Source organism: Pelophylax lessonae (assembly GCF_965119305.1).
Source record: "Pelophylax lessonae genome assembly, chromosome: 9".
In the NCBI taxonomy this organism is placed as follows: Eukaryota; Metazoa; Chordata; class Amphibia; order Anura; family Ranidae; genus Pelophylax; species Pelophylax lessonae.
In genome coordinates, this window is record NC_138776.1 from 111891333 (window position 1) to 111909161 (window position 17829).

The following is a 17829-nucleotide window of genomic DNA, read 5'->3' on the forward strand; positions in this document are numbered from 1 at the left end:
GTCAGTATGGGGTGCTATGTGTACATTCATGAGGAAGAAGAATGAACCTAAATGATTTTAGCAAATGGCTGCAATATAACAAAGAGTGAAAAATTTAAGGGGGTCTGAATACTTTCCGTACCCACTGTATATCCTCCCCTTTTTTATTTAGACTCTGCATTGGGGCCCCCAAGTACCAGCTCATATTACTGTCCATCAGCTTTACCTGGCCGCCTTCTGTACTGCATTTTTGCTTTGGAAGAATTATACAGGCCACTCTACTTTTCTTTTTTATATTTGAGTTTAGGTAAATACAGTGATACCTCGGTTCACGAACGCTTCTGTTCACAAACAACTTGGTTCACGAAACGAAAAGTTCATAAAAATATGCTCCGGTTCACGAACTCCGCTTCGGTTTACGAACAGGAGCCACGGCCATTTTAATGCTATTTCCAGGCTGTCACATGGGCGTGACTTCCTGTAGGAAGATCGTGGAGAGAAGAAGAGACACAGAAAGAAGTACTGTGAGTACTGTGAAGACACTTTCAGTGACTTTTTGCTTTTTGGTGTGCTTTTTAGCACATACAGTACTGTACTGTACGACTGTACTGAAATGTACAATACTGTACAGTACTTCTGTACAATACTGTACTTACTGTATTGTACAGTTCACCCGTTTGAGTGCTTACTGTACTGGACTCCCAATATGGCTTGACAAAGGAGAGAGGAAATCCCTGAAGGAGACCCCCCTGGTGTCCTTATGGAGGGAGACTCTCCCTCCAAACATTAACCGCCTCCCACCCGCCTCCCACCTGCCTTCCTCCATGCCAGAAGTCATCTCAAGTAAGGTTAGTGTTCTCACTTTATACATTACTATACTGTACTAATCAAATACTATAAGAGATATACTGAGCTTAATGAAAGTGATACACTTAGTTGAATAAAAGCAATCAGTACAGCTGCTAACACCTCACCCTGAATCAGAGAAACCAGATCTCAAAAGGTATATAGTAGTAAATGGTGTAGCGCTATAATATATCAATAAAGGTGAATCATACAGTCCATTGTGCCCATAAGATATTCACACATAATACAATATTGATAATGATGTTCTTAGGAGAATTCCACCACAACTATGCTGTGCAGTCCCAAATGCAAACACACAAATCCTCCAAATTCCAAAGCCGAGTGCAAAGATAGCCACCACCAAAGGAATTAGATTGGCCTCTTACCTGATCCTCATTACAGGGATCATGGTCAACGGGGAATGAAATCTGGAACTGCAAAGAGGTCACACACCAGCTCTCTCATCGATCGTCCCGTTCCTCGTCGGGCGTCGGATTCGGAGACGAACGTTCCGGTCCTCCAAGTGTCACTCCGGGTCAGGTGTCTGTCAGCCTCAGGTGGTCACCTCGCGTCAGGAGCAGGATGACAGGACAGGTCAGCGACTCAGCTAGCTAGCTCAGAGTCAGCTTCTTCTGACGACTCCGAGTCGACTGCGGCCAGTGCGAGACTGCGATGAATTTGGGTCACGGTGTCTACGAATCCTGGATCCTCAGAGGAGAGCCGCGCGGCGTGAGGAGTCGGACAGATTTCACTGCAGATCCAGGATTCGTAGACACCGTGACCCGAATTCATCGCAGTCTCGCACCGGCCGCAGTCGACTCGGAGTCGTCAGAAGAAGCTGATTCTGAGCTAGCTAGCTGAGTCGATGACCTGTCCTGTCGTCCTGCTCCTGACGCGAGGTGACCACCTGAGGCTGACAGACACCTGACCTGGAGTGACACTTGGAGGACCGGAACGTTAGTCTCCGACTCCGACGAGGATCGGGACGATCGATGAGAGAGCTGGTGTGTGACCTCTTTGCAGTTCCAGATTTTATTCCCCGCTGACCATGATCCCTGTAATGAGGATTATGGTGTCTTGGTAAGAGGCCAATCTAATTCCTTTGGTGGTGGCTATCTTTGCACTCGGCTTTGGAATTTGGAGGATTTGTGTGTTTGCATTTGGGACTGCACAGCATAGTTGTGGTGGAATTCTCCTAAGAACATCATTATCAATATTGTATTGTGTGTGAAAATCTTATGGACTAATGGACTGTATGATTCACCTTTATTGATATATTATAGCGCTACACCATTTACTAATATATACTGTACTAATGTGTATTGTAATTTGTTTCATATTTTTGTGCTTCAAAAAACAAGAAAAAAAAGGTCAGAACGGATTAACCGGATTTACATTGAACCTTAAGAGAAAATGTGCCTCGATTCACGACCAATTCAGTTCGCGACCAGAGTCAGTTCACAAATTAAGTTTGTGAACCGAGGTATCACTGTATTCCGTCCCTATACATTATACTTACTCGCATACAGTATAGTCTTACATTAAAAGGTTTTGCAATTATTATATCTTTAGACATATGCTTTTATTTTATGTTGATGAAGAACTTCGTTCTGGTGTCCCAGGCCTTGACTGTTCCTTATGTCCACCCAAAGCCAATTTTGCCTTGTGTTATTTGGAGAAGATTGGTTCACTGCTTGATTAATATATGTCCATGTGTATATTTTTGCATTTTACTTATATTTTTTACTACACGGTTTTGTATTGTTACTGATGTTAAAACTATTCACTAATATTTAGTTTTTTTGTTTGTTTTAAGAATATTCCTGTTTGTCTTTGGTCCTGATGAAGCTTACCATGAAACGCGTTGACCTTTAATCAGACATATTCTTCCAGCCAAGTATTATGTTTCAGTGTATCTTTGTGACCTTTTGGTCACATCCAATTTTTTTTTATATATTTAGGATGTATTGAACCCCATTGTTTTGATTGAGGTTCATCACCTCCTGTTATGAATTTTTTAAAAGTGTACTCAATAAAATGTTTTCTTTTAACCAGTTGTGTCTAACGTCTATCTTATGATGTGCCCTTAAAGCGGTTGTATACTCTTGAAAAAACAAACAAACCCTGCAGGACAAAGGCATAATGAGCTAGTAAGCATCGCATACTAGCACATTATGAAATACTTCCCTTAGAACGAAGCTCCCACACGGTCGTCTGGACAACGCTGAGGGCGCTGACATGCTCCCTCGGCATCTCTTCATGGTTCTGTGGCTCCGACGCTGTGAGTGGCCGGAGCCGTAAAGACGTCACTCCCGCGCATGCGTGCGGGAGTTTCACTTTCCGGCAAGAGGCAGCAAGGAGCTCTGAAGGTCCGCCGGGCCTTCAGAGCGCATGCGCCGCTGACGTCAGGTTGAGGTTGAATATCTCCTAAACTGTGCAGGTTTAGGAGATATTAATTGTACCTACAGGTAAGCCTTATTATAGGCTTACCTGTAGGTAAAGTCAAAAAGGGGAGTATACTACCGCTTTAAAGTCCATATATGCAAATATATTATAGTTTCCTTTTAGGCAGATACTGTAACTGTGTGAATATTGTGTATGTTAGCTATAAGTGAATGAATGCATGACATTTTTATTATTTTATTACTTATTGTTAGTGCAGCAATACTTAGCTAAACAGAATTCAGCACGCTACACGAAATATAAATCAAAAACATAGTAGGGAGTTTATCAACACTATCAGGATAATACACAAAAACAGAGGAGTCTAGTGGGATACAATGGCTACTCTACCAGCATCTTTATATGTGGGCAAGTTGTATCATTACGCATTGTACAATTGTAACAACCGATTGACATACACAGCCTACAAAAGAGACAAGAATACTAAAGCACTAGAGAGCTACACATATTCATCTTTTGGTATGAATGAGGAATTCTTATACATATAAATCCAGAAACATGAGACAGCAAGGCATTGTTTACTGCGCTATGACATAGTCATTCTCTTGTTGGAGGATTTTACACTCTAAAGACCTGCTATTCCTTGTAATACGATGTCAATTAGCATTGTGCCTCTTACAATAGGCCTGTTATCTGAGAGCTGAGCCTGCGGTGCACCTGCATAAACACAACCAATCTCATATTGAAATCATGCAGAATTCCGATATACAACATAGGCCTCCAAATTTTAAGTAATTACTGAGGATTTACGTAATCATACAGAAGCACAAAGCTGCATGTTACTCATCAAGATGGCATTTAATACCGTATTGTGCTATATGATATTTTCTATATTTATGTACATTTAGTCTTTTGCCAAAAACGGTTTACCTTTAAAGTGTGCACATTTTGATTTTTTTTTTTTAACATGCTTAAAGTGATACAATGTTTTTCAATATTTCTCTTTAATACCAATGCATCTATTAACATATTAGTCCCGTTTTATGGTAACCCTGAAGCAAGATTAACAAAAGAAAAAATAAAAGCTTGTCAGCTTGTCAAAATAAGCTTGGACATAAAAGACCTGGAAGTTAATTGTTTTCTATGCAGAGCTGCACCTGATTTTGCACTCTCCGGGTTTAAGTGAATCAGCCCCATTGCATGTGATCATAGTTTAGAAAAGACCTGTGGCACATATGGCCATCGTCCACAATTATATATATAGAAAACAAAAGAAAAAAAAAAATAGGACTTTACAGGCCAAACGGAGGGATATTCATAATACAGTAAAATCCATATTTTATTGTATCAAAGATAAAAACAAAAACTACACACACTAATTGTTTAAAAACAATCCCTTCAATGGAAAAACATATGGTAACTAGTTTGATAAGCACTGTGTAGTTAAGGCTCTTGAGTGCCGACGCGTTTCACCAATCGCTTCCTCAAGGTCTCAAAGACCTTACAGTACTCATCACCGGTACATGTGCGAGTGAAAATAATCCCTGGGCAGGCGCCAGGACCATACTATAGGACAACCATCTGATGTTAATATTTAGATATCCTATTCCGTGTGTCCAAGCCAACAAATGGCACAGTGTAGGACAAAAAAACAGCACACAGGATAGTTGTTGCTCCAGGCGGTAGAGAGGGGTAGATAGATAACCCTACTCTCAGTGTACTCCTATATTAATAAGAATCAATAGGGCTATGTCGTCTTAAAATATATCAGCTGCTCCAAACACTGTATAAGGAGTCACATGAGCTTCTGTCATGAGGCAATACAATGTGGTTGTCCTCAACATTATTAATATTGCCTCATTGGCAATATTGGTATTGCCTCATGCGTTTGATCATGTTTAGATCTGTATGGGGGAAATAAAAGTGTTTCCATTTGGGCGCAGGAAAAATTATGGCAAAATGTTTGATATTAAAAAAAGAATATTCGGTTATCTTTAGAAAAAAAAAGAATATAAAAGTCTTTTATAAATGAAGCACCTGATTGTGCAGTCATCGTATAAAAATAATAGCCACCAACCGCTGTCAAGGACTCATTCCATGGATCCTCTTCATTCATCTCCTCTGAAGTTTTGCTAAGATTTTTCTAGCGTACGTCTAAATCTCACTTGTTTTCCATTAAAAGCCTACAGCAATGCTAAGTAGCGTTTGTCTGTAGCTTTTTTTGCCATTTCAGGTGTGACTTGAATAGACATCTCTGCATGAAGTCACACCTGAAATCGTACCTACCTGCGGCTTTGAAATCGTGCTACTTCAAGTGAAGTAGCACGATTTCAAAGTCGCATTGTGTGTGAAGAGGAGCTAAAAGTGTTACTAAACCCACAACAGTAAAATCAGTCTGCATATGAAGTAAAGCATGCTTGGTATATCCACTATGGAACCTAGGGGTAATCGTCCACATTGTGTAAAAAGGCTGTTTGATCCTGTATTCTCTGATCCTCCCCTTCTTCCACAGTCCCCAATCCATCTGCTTATAGTACAGAGCCTTGGGGGCGCTCTGCACATACTCGGTTTGGTGTGTATTGCTACAGAATTTTCTTTTCTTTGGAAGGGTGTATCTGATTAGTACAAAACCAACCAGAAATGTCCAGAGGGTCAGGGGTCATGCAGCCTCATAGGACAGTCAGAAGAGAATGAAAACTCCTCTTACAAGCGTTAACTAGTGCTCGGACAAACACTGATAGAAGTTACAAGATTGCTATATACTGCTGATGAGAAAAATTGGATTTTTGACTTACCGTAAAATCCATTTATTTGATGTTCATTAACGGACACAGTTTCTGATCTCCATAACAGTTGGGACATCCCAATGCAGTGTTAAACATAAGGGGTGGGAACAGAACATAATTCCCAAGGCTAAACAGTAGCCAACCAGGCAACAGGAGCTCAACCAAAACAACTGGAGCCTGAAAAACTTTGCGGACAAAAGAAGAATCCGCAGATGCCAACACATCCACTTTCTAAAACTTTGTGAAAGTGTGGACCAACAACCAGGTAACCGCATTGCAACCTGTGTCACTGACGCCTGATGACGGAAAGCCCAGGAGGCACTAAGCGCCCTAGTAGAGTGCGCCTTAACAGGAAAAGGAGGAACCTGACCCTCAATGGAATAGGCCTGAATCACTGTCTGTCTGATCCATCTGGAAATGGTCGCAGAGGAAGTGGACAACCCTTTACGAGGCCCATTAGTGAGCATAAATAGTGAGTCTGACTTTCTGAAAGACTCCATAGCTGCCAGGTACACCCTAATTGCCCAAACCACATCCAAGGCATGCAAGACAACTTCCTTCAGGTGTTTAGGCCTGGTACACAGGGAAGGCCACACAATGTCTTCATTCAAATGAAAATCAGAGACAACCTTTGGAAGGAACGATGGACAAGGGCGAAGAACCACCTCATCTGTGGGGATCACCAGGTAAGGTGAATGACAGGATAACGCCACCAATTCTGACACCCGGCGTGCAGAGGTGATAGCCACAATAAAGGCCACCACCAGGGACAGCGTAAGCAGGGGAATCTCCCAAAGATTCTCAAAGGGAGGCATCTGGAGAACCGAAAGCACCAAATTGAGGTCCCACGGTGGCAACAGAGACCACACTGGAGGAACCAAATGTCGGACACCCTGAAGAAAGATACGCACCAGGGAGTGTGTGGCCAAAGGTTGTTGGAAGAAGACTGCCAAAGCTAACACCTATCAAGACCAATTTCTGTTTAACCCCCCCCCCCCCCCTTGAAGGAAGGTCAAGATCCGAGCCACCAAGAAGGAGCGAGGATGAATCTCAAGAGACTCACACCACACAATGTACGTCTTTCATGTTCGATGGTAGATCTTCCTATAAGTAGATTTCCTAGCTTTTAACAGTATAGGAATCAATGACTCAGATAAACCTCTATCATTCAGCACCTAGCGTTCAACAGCCGTCAAAGCCAGCAACTGTAAAGTAGGATGATAGATTGGTCCCTGGGACAGCAGATGCTCCCTGAGAGGAAGCTTCCAAGGAATGTCGGCGACCAGCCACTCCAGATCAGCGTACCAAGCCCAGTGAGGCCAATCTGGAGCCACTAAGATGACCAGAAACCCTTCTGCCTCGACCCTGCATAGAAGTCTTGGCAGAAGCATGAGGAGAGGGAAGGCATAAATCAGACGATACTGACCGCGCAGGGCTACCAGCGCATCTGTGGCATCCGCCAGAAGATCCCTTGACCAAACCACAAACCTGTGCACCCTTCTGTTGAGCCGAGATGCCAACAGATAAACCTCGGGGATGCCCCACTGGAGACACAACTGATGAAACACCTCGGGATGAAGGGACCACTTCCCTTGGTTAAACGCCTGCTGACTGAGGTAATCCACCTGCCAGTTTTCCACCCCAGGAATGTGTATGGAGGAAAGGGCTTAAACTAATCATTCTGCCCACCTTAGAATGCCGGCTACCTCCAGAGCCACCAGGACACTTCTTGTCCCCCCTTGGTGATTGACATAAGCCACGGCTGTGGCATTTTTTGATTAAATGCACACTGGACAACCCTGAAGATGATCCGTCTAAGGGTCCAGACAGAGTCTGATTGCTCGGAGTTCCAAGACATTGATCTGTATTCTGGATTCTTCCAGTGTCCAGATCCCCCGAGCAGAATGCTTGCCGAGGACACCTCCCCAGCTGGACAGGTTGGCATCCGTGGTGACCACTGTCCAATACAAGGGGGGGAAGGATTTGCCCAGCCGAAGCCCGAAGCCACCATATCAAGGATATCATATCATATTTTCCTGACTCAGCCGGATCTGATTGTCCAGAGACTATGGAGTCTTGTCCCATTTGGCCAGAATCTCCCTTTGCAGGGACCTCGTATGGAACTGTGCAAATGGGACCGCCTCGAAGGTAGACACTATGAGGCCCAGTTTCCGCATTCAAGTCCGGAGGGATGACCATCTGCTGGACAGCAGGAGACGAATTGCAGCCAGCAATTTCTGGAGTTTGTCCAGAGGAAGGGGCACTTTGGTCCAGAGTCAGGCCCAGATAGTCCAGCTTTGTGTTTGTGGACAGAACTAGAGCTGACTTCTGAAAATTCAGAATCCAGCCCAACTCCCTCAGAGTTCGTATGGTTATCTCCAGGTTTTCCATCAGCGCAGGAGTCTCAGTTAGCGGGGTTTGGCATGACAAAGCTAGCACTGGGGCCAACACTTTTATGAAGACCCGAGGAGCAGAGGTGAGACCATAGGGTAGCGTGACAAACTGATAATGCTCCTCTCCTATGGCAAAGCGGAGAAGCACTGGTGACTGGCACATATTGGAATGTATAGGTGGAAATCCTTGATTTTGATAGAGGCAAGTAAATCCCCTGGAAGCAGGGATGCCACCACCATGCGAATGGACTCCATTCCAAAATTCTGCACCTGCCTAAAGCAGTTCAGCACCTTGAGGTCCAGGATTGGAAGCACTTTGACTTCCTTCCTGGGAACTGTAAACAGGTTTGATTAAAAACCATGAAAACTTTCCAAAGTCGGAATCAGGAAAATCACCTCTTGATGCAGCAGGCCTTGTACTGCCCCAAACAGACCCTGTAAGCGGTCAGGGGACAGGCGCAAGTTGGAAGAAAAGAACCTTGCCGGGGGACAAGAGCAAAACTCGATCTTGTAGCCGGACCGAATGACTTTGTGGACCCACTTGTCTTGTACCAGGGAGGTCCATGGGTTCGGAAACCAGCGAAGACGTCCCCCCATGCCCGATAAGGGTGAGGGCACACCTTCATGCTGAAGGAGCCTGGTCTGGCACCTGGTATTAGGATTTTAATTTCTGCCTTCATCTAGTTCTTCCTTCCCCATTGCCTCCATTACTGTGTGTTGAACTACTCTGGAAGTATTACATCATATCTGTATGTGTTTGTTATGTCTACATTTCAGCCTTATGTACTCTGATATGCTACTGTTATGTTTTAGCTTGACATCTGCTGTTTCATGAGGCTCTTGCACGTAGGAGCAGCAGCAGGGAGATGCTTCATCCACACCATATATAGGGAAAGATCATGGTGCTAGACACTCCACCCAGTGGATAGCAACACTCAGTCCTACAGCATTAAACCCTCCCAAAACACCAGTTGTGTTCATGCCGACCAGCATACTGACAGCAAGCAGAGGCAGCCCTGGACATTGGATCACGCCAGCCCCACTTCTGGTCCTAGGTAATCTCCATTCTTGATTAGGAGCAACTGAGACACCTTTGAACAGCAAGATTGTCAATGATATTACAAAAAAGTGTGGAATATGTTTTTACAATGATAAATATTATATCTATCTATGACCTGGCATTCAAACTATATAACAAAGACCCTGAAGCTTTATGAAAAGTTGAGTGATGTTGTAAACTATTGCAAGTTCTCTCAGCTGAGTACTCTACTTGAGTAAAAGTAAAAGGGCTCGATCAAAAAGTGACTTGAGTAGAAGTGGAAGTGCTAGATCAAAAAGTGACTTGAGTAGAAGTACTAAAGTATTCAACATTTATTGTACTTAAGTATTGCAAGTAGTTTTTTTAAAAAATATTGCTACTCAAGTACTAAAAGTAAAAGTACCAGTAGTTTTGAAAAAAAAATTGCTACTCAAGTACTGAAAGTAAAAGTACAAGTACTGTGTTATGTAGTTATTAAAGAAAGAAGTCAAAAGTTTGAACATCATATTGTTTTTTATTATTTCAAATGGAGCTTTTATTTATACATACAGTAGCTTTTATTTTCGTATGCGCTGATAATACACGTGTTTTGAGCTTCATGAAACCTGCCATCTACTGTTCTGGCAGTGGTAATTTTTATAATTGTAACGAGTAACTATGCAGCACAAAAAAAAAAATATCGGGGTAGAAGTATTTAAATCATTGAAAAAATTTAGTGAAGTAAAAGTGGAAGTAGGAGAAAAAAATTCTACTCTAGGAAAGTACAGATACCGCCTTTCGGTACTTAAGTACAGTAGTGAAGTAGTTCTACTTAGTTACTATACATCTCTGGATATAACACATCCTGGCATGCAAGAGGTGCAGTAAAGACTGGAATGAAATGACAAGGACCATAAAGTGCAAGTAGCTTTTCGCTCCAGAATTTTCACTCCAGGAAACACTCTTTCTGCTGCTTCTGGGTCATCACAAAGTGTTTCTTCACCAGCAACATCTTCAAAGGAAGTGCTACAAACCAATACTCACAAAAATAAAAAATCCCTTCATTAATAGATAAAATGACGCCTGATAGGAGTAAATTAATCAAACTCTTGGAAGAGCAATATATGCTTCTGGATCAGGATTGTCAAAAAATGAAAATGCATATTGACAGGAAGCTTATACATTATTACAAAAGGAAAGGGAGGCGGTTACCTGTTAATGTATAGTTGAAATGTTCTTAATACATACAGTCCTTGTTATTCCGTTTGTAATAAAAATGGGATTTTTGACTTACTGGAAAATCCATATCTGCCACCTACAGGAATAGGACACTAGACAGGAAAAAACTTGACTACGCCTATGGGGCAGTCCCTGGGGGTATACTCCCACTCTTGGATATAGCCACACAGCTTTGTTACAAGCAGTGTCAGAAGAACGCCAACTCCATAGAGGGGTGGGTGCTGTGTCCGTCAATGAACATCAGAGAAACGGATTTTACGGTAGGTGAAAAATACAATTTTCTCTTTCATCGACGCACACAGCTCCTTATCTTCTTCACTGTTGTCCCAAAGCAGTGTCAAACATGAGGGGTGGGAACTGCAAGAAACATTTCCTAAGGCTAAACCATAGCCAACCATGTAATATGGAGCTCAAACAACCCTCAAAGAGGACCAGGTCCTCTAAACAGCAGCCTGAAAAACCTTGTGGCCAAAAGAAGCATCCGCAGATAACACATCCACTTTATAAAACTATGAAAGTGTGCACGGACGACCAGGTGGCCGCCTTGCAAACCTGCATCACAATCGCCTGATGACGAAAGGCCCAGGAGGCACTAAGCACCCGAGAAGAGTGCACCTTAACAGGAAAAGGAGGAACTTGCCCCTAATTGAATAAACCTGAACCACTGTCTGATCTATCTGGAAATGCAGCAGAAGCAGCCAACCCTTTTTAGGTCCTTCCGTGAGAACAAATAGTGAGTCTGACTTCCTAAAAGACTCCATAGCTGCCAGGTACAACCTGATTGCCCAAACCCCATCAAGGGAATGCAAGGCAATTTCCTTAGAATGTTTCAGCCTGGGACACAGGGAAGGCAACACAATGACTTTATTCAAATGGAATAGACACGACCTTTGGAAGGAACGACAGACAGGGATGAAGAACTACCTTACCTCTGTGAACCACCAGCTAAGGTGAACGACAAGACAACGCCGCCAGCCCTGACACCCTGCGCGCAGAAGTAAAAGCCACCAAAAAGGCCACCTTCTGGGACAAGGTAAGTAGGGGAACATCCCCAAGACTTTCAAAGGGAGGTTTCTGAAGCACCGACCGCGCCAAATTGAGGTCCCACAGCGGCAATGGAGATCACACAGGAGGAGCCAAGTGTCAAACTGCCTGGATAGAGACACGCACCAAGGAATGTGTGGCCAATGGTCGTTAAAAGAAAACCGCCAAGGCTGAAACTTGATCCTTGATTGTTCTCAAGGCCAGAAGCTGCTCATCCCCCCATTGAAAGAAAACCAATAACCGAGCCACCGAAAATGAGCGAGTGTGAACCCCAAGAGATTCAAACCACGCAAGTACGATAGTAGATCTTCCCAGAAGTAGATTTGTTCTTTGGAAGATTTGTTCTTTGTGCAGCTGATCTTCCTGAGAGGAAGTCTCCATGAACGTCAGTGACCAGCCATACCAGCGAGGTCAGTCTGGAGCCACTAGGACAGGAAACCCTTCTGCCTTGATCCTGCGCAGGAGTCATGGCAGAAGTTTGAGAGGGGGAAAAGCGTAAATCAGACGATACTGACTCCAAGGAGGCAGGGGTTCGGGAACCTTGGCTGAGAGAGCAATGAACACCACATATTTTCAAATGTAATTCCGTGAGAGCCATACACTATATTTCAGGGGTCGGGAACCTTTATTTAATATTCGTATTCATGGGCCGCAGCTATACAGTGAGTAGGTATATAATAATAAAGCCGCGCTTATCCTAACATAATTAATATCTATAATCAATAAATATAAGTGAATAAACAATTAATAATGTGCTTGATCAATAATAAATGATTAATATATTCAAAGTGCTCCTAGTGCCATCCAATGTGTAAAAATAAAATATATAATAGCATGAATAGTCCGTGAGGTGCAAACAAAGGCTTCATAAGAGAAAAAGTAAAGGAAGTGTCCCAGATTGATAGAAATGAACTGATTAAAAAAAGAAAAGAAAAAGGAAACTATTAATGATGGAACAGCGATCCTTCTGGACTTCAATATTCAATATAAAAAAATTGAAAACATTTTTAGGCGTTATTGGCATATCCTAAAGGAAGACAATATTCTACGGGAGATCATTCTTATAAATCCGAGGTTTATATACAAAAAGGCCTCCACCATCAGAGACAAAATCGTGAAAAGTGTAATGTAATAGACCCCCCCCCCCCCCCAAAAAATAGCCTACACCTTCTTCACTGGCAAAGGTTAGTTTCCCTGTAAGAAATGTTCTGCCTATACAAAAAAAACATTTGATAAAAAGCCACAATTCACTGCAACTAGCACAGGAATACAGTACAATATTAAAGAGTTTATATGCTGCAACACTGAGGGTGCAGTTTATGCACTTGAATGTGACAGTGGTTTGCAGTATGTTGGCAGGACCAAGAGACCTCTCAGGGTAAGGATCAAAGAGCATGTGAAAAACATCATGAAAGGATATGATAAGCACAGTGTTTCTAAACACTTTGCTCTGGTACATAACAAGGACCCCAAACATTTGACATTTTGGGGGATTACACCATATCAAAAACACTGGAGAGGTAGTCACAAAGTTAGAACTCTTAGCCAACTAGAATCCAAGTGGATATTTTATATGAATACTTTCGTTCCTCATGGACTCAACATAGAATTTGACTTCAACTGTTTTCTGAGCGATTTTTGATTGACTTTTTAATAATACAGGATTTTAGAGACTCTCATCTTATTAGTATGTTCTTCCCCTCCTTCTTCTATGCTTTTTTAATATTTAACTAATAGTTCTTAAATATTCATCTTGTTAGTTTCAAGTTTTGTAAAGGTTCTTATAGAGATACGAATCATTATTTATGAATGAGCTGATGTGATGTCTCATTTCTGCGATTTTTTACATTTTTTAATGAGTTTCCCGTTTTTACCATACACTATGCGACTGAAAAGGATTCTCTGAGGGATTTCCGTGTGATTCCCACACATTTTTGATGATTTCCCTGTTTTTCTCATACACCATGCAATTTTTTACATCTTTTAATGATTTTCCCGTTTTTACCATATATTATGCGACTGAAAAGGATTCTCTGGTGGATTTCTTTGCGTTTCCCACACATTTTTGATGATTTCCCCGTTTCTCTCAGACACCATGCGATTATTTTTTTATATTAGCGACTTTTAGCGACTTTTTGTGCTTTATTCCATACTATGTGATTTTATGTAAGCGGAATTATTCCGGCCCATGACCAATTTTTTTATATACCTTTATATTTTATAATGCAGATTCATCTTATGATATTCTTACAATACATATTTTTGCTAAGTTTTAGAATGCTACAATATATTTTGATTGCTTCAGGCTTTCAAATTTTTTATCTACGATGTTATAGTAAGCTCCACATTGATATTAATATAAATATTTTTAGTTTAGCCTGTTTTTTATCTGAGCCGTTTTTTAGTACGTTTTTATGCCCCTCGTTTTTGGCACCATATTCTATTTTTTGAGCTGCCATATGAGATTGTTCATAGCCCTAGTGCAGTGTCCTGGTCTTCCACAAGATGGCGTCAACTGCCACAATACTATTTAAGCCAGTCCTCTCCAGCCAATCACGATTTCCTGAAGAATTCACGTGGGCTGTGACGATACGCGTAGAGACGCAGGGACAGAGACTGGATGCAGAAGCGCGGCATCACTGACCGCTCATAACGGACAGCTGTATACACCGACTACTGTGAATTTAAATGTAAGTTGCTACTTTTTGGTCAATACATGCTGTGAAATACTACACCAGAGGAAGTTTTTCTGATTGTCTGCCCCCATTTGGAAGCACACAGGACATAAACAGCTCCCTCCCTCACCCCTGGAAGGTGGAAGTCGGATAGGATCCAATTTAAATACCCCCTCCCAGCATCCCCTTTGGATACACACAGGAACACGGGATTGACACCATCCAAATGCTGTAACCTTACAGCAGTAAGGTAAGGGTGTAGCACACCCAGAAGCTTTGCACAACTCCCCATTACACCTCACTGGTTGATTCCTGGAATCACTCACCTGATTTTACACCACCTGATTTGATGCCACTTTCACTGCATGATGATTGAAGCTGCAACAGATCACTGAATGGACTTGTTTTATGGGATTTTTTTTATTTCATTGTTTATTAGTTTTATACATCATATTATCATCCTTCTGTTACACAGCTGTTGTGCACTTTGTTCACTATATTTATTTTGGAGGTACAGTTAGCCGTCACACTGGGACGAAGAGTGTATATGTATTGACGTCCCTGGATTTTTATTTATATATATATATATATATATATATATATATATATAATCTCCTTGCACCTAGCACCTTTGTCACAGCAGTTTGCACCTCACGGACTATTTGTGCTATTATATATTTTATTTTTACACATTGGATGGCACTAGGAGCACTTTGAATATATTAATCATTTATTATTGATCAAGCACATCATTAATTGTTTATTCACTTATATTTATTGATTATAGATATTATGTTAGGATAAGCACGGCTTTATTATTATATACTTACTTTGATTGATTCGGTTTTAATTGAAAGGCTGAGTTGAGAGCTGCTGAAGATCCTGTCTTTTACACCTGATTCCTGCAGGAGATTTCTCTGTTACTAAGTGATAGCGCAGGGGGTAATTTCTTAAACTATTAATTATACAGTGAGTAGATGGAGCCGTGTGAAAGTGCCTGGAGTCCGGTCAGGAAGAGACCAGAGCAGGCAGGTATGCAATGAGGCCGGAGTGGGGAAGCACCTGCAGGCCTGCGAGTGATGGAGGCGAGTATAGGCTCTGAGAAAATGGCGGCTGGCCGCTGAAGGACTCAGAAGTGGATGTGAGAGGCAGCTCCCGCGGGTCCCCGGGTGTCAGAGGGGGAAGGATCACAGGGAGCAGATGGCAGGTCTCCTTACCAGGCGGTGATTGCCAAGGCCCTCAGATGCACAGCACACGAGCCGGCGGTGGTACCGCGAGTAGGCCGCGGGGTCTGTAGCGCAGAAATCCGGTCACCCAAAGATGAACCGAGGGTAGCAGTGGGTAGCCCACAAAGTGTACCATCGATGGGTGCAGAAATCTCCTTGGCACCGGGCACAGCTACACGGATGGCACTGGATTGAGTGGTAGACACAGCGGAGCTCTGGGACTACACATCCAACGCGGCTCACGTCCGGACACGCCCCCCCTTTATTAAAGATTTGTCTGCGAGCCAGATGCAGCCATCAAAAGAGCTGTCTGGCTCACGAGCCATAGGTTCCCCTACCCCTGCACTAGGGCATCTGTGGCATCGGCTACGGAATCCTTAGACCGTGCCACAAACCTCAGTAGCTTTCTGTTGAGACAAGAGGCCATAGGTCCACCTCGAGAGTACCCCACCAAAGACACAACTAATGAAACACCTGCTGATGAAGTGAACATTCCCCCTGGTCCAACACCTGTCGACTGAGGTAATCCGCTTGGCTATTTTCCACCCCTGGAATGTGTACAGCAGAGAGCTGGAACAAATCCCTCTGCCCACCTCTGAAATCCGGCTACTTCCCGAGCCGCCAGGGCCTTTCTTGTGCCCCCTTGGTGATTGACAACCGTCAAAGTGCAAGGATAGAAAGGATTTCTGGAGTTTTTCCAAAGGAAGTAACTGAGGCAGAGTTCAGGGTCAGACCCAGATAGTTCTGATGGGAGGAAGAACCAGAGCAGACTTCTGAAGGTTCAGAATCCAACCAAACCCTCTCAAAGTTTGCAGAGTAATTTCCAAGTTGTCCATCAGAGCAGTCGGAGACTATGCTCTCAGAAGATCATCCAGATACTACAGTACCACGATCTCCCACTGACGCAGCAATGCCAGCAATGGGTCCAACCCCTTCGTGAAGACCCGAGGAGCGGAGGCAAGACCAAAGAGTAACGCCACAAACTGATAATACTCCCCGCCCACGGCAAAGCAGAGGAAGCACTGGTGATCGGCGCATATTGGAATGTGAAGATAGGCACCCTTGATGTCGATAGAAGCAAGAAAATCCCCGATGTGGGGATGCCATTACCATGCGAATGGACTCGATTTGGAACTTCTTTAACCACACAAAGCAGTTTAGCGGCTTGAGGTCCAGAATTGGACGTACCTTGCCTTCTTTCCTGGGAACAGGTTTGAGTAGAAGTCCTGAAAGCTTTCATAAGTCGGAACTGGGACAATCATTCCATGGAATAACAAGACTCACACTGCCCCAAAGAGACCCTGTAAGCGATTTAGGGACAAGCGCAAGTTGGAAGGGAAGAACCTTCTCAGAGGATGAGACCAAAAACCCGATCTTGTAACACAACCAAATGACTTCCTGGACCCACTTGTCCTGTAGCAGGGAGGTCTATGGATTCGGAAACCAGCAAGGACCACTGCTGAGACCGACAGTCTAGAAAGCAAGGGAGCCACTTTCAAAGAGGCATCATGGATAAACTGTAGCCCCTGGACCAACTGATCTGCCAGCTCCACAACAGCAGGAGGAAGCTGTCCCCCCCATCCCCCTCTAAGTTCCGGCGTAAAAGTTTGGCCCACTCGGTCAGAGTTTGCGACACCAGGGCAATAGTAAAAAAAACAGCCTAAGCACCGACCTGGCCACAGTTAACTTAGGCTGTTGGAGGCTCTGACCCGCCAGATCCTTAAAGGCCAGGGACTCCTCCACCGGAATTAAGGTTGCTTTAATTAACCTGCGAGTCCACTACAAGTGGAACCAGTCACTTTAGCAGGGAATCCTCATAAGGATACTGCAGCGCAAAAATGTTAGGGATCTCAAAAGTGCGTTTTGGACAGCCCCACTGTTTAGTGACAATATTGACAAAGTATATGGGAAAGGGGAACACCTTTGCCGCCTTGGAGGGCCTGTGGGTGCCAAAAGGGACCGGCGCAGCATCAGCCACATCCTCCATCTTTTAACGCACTGACAATCAGTGCATCCACCAGCGCCTTTTCATGTGCGGCTAGAGGAGCAGAGGAATCATTCTCACTATCTGAGCACGCAGGGTGCATGGACGCAGACCCAGAAGGGTAACTCGCATCTGCAGCAGCCGAATCAGATTCAGAATCTGATGACACAAATGAGGATGTGAAGGGGGGGGGGGGGGGACACTTTTTGCCAGCCCGTTTGCTCAGGACCAAATCC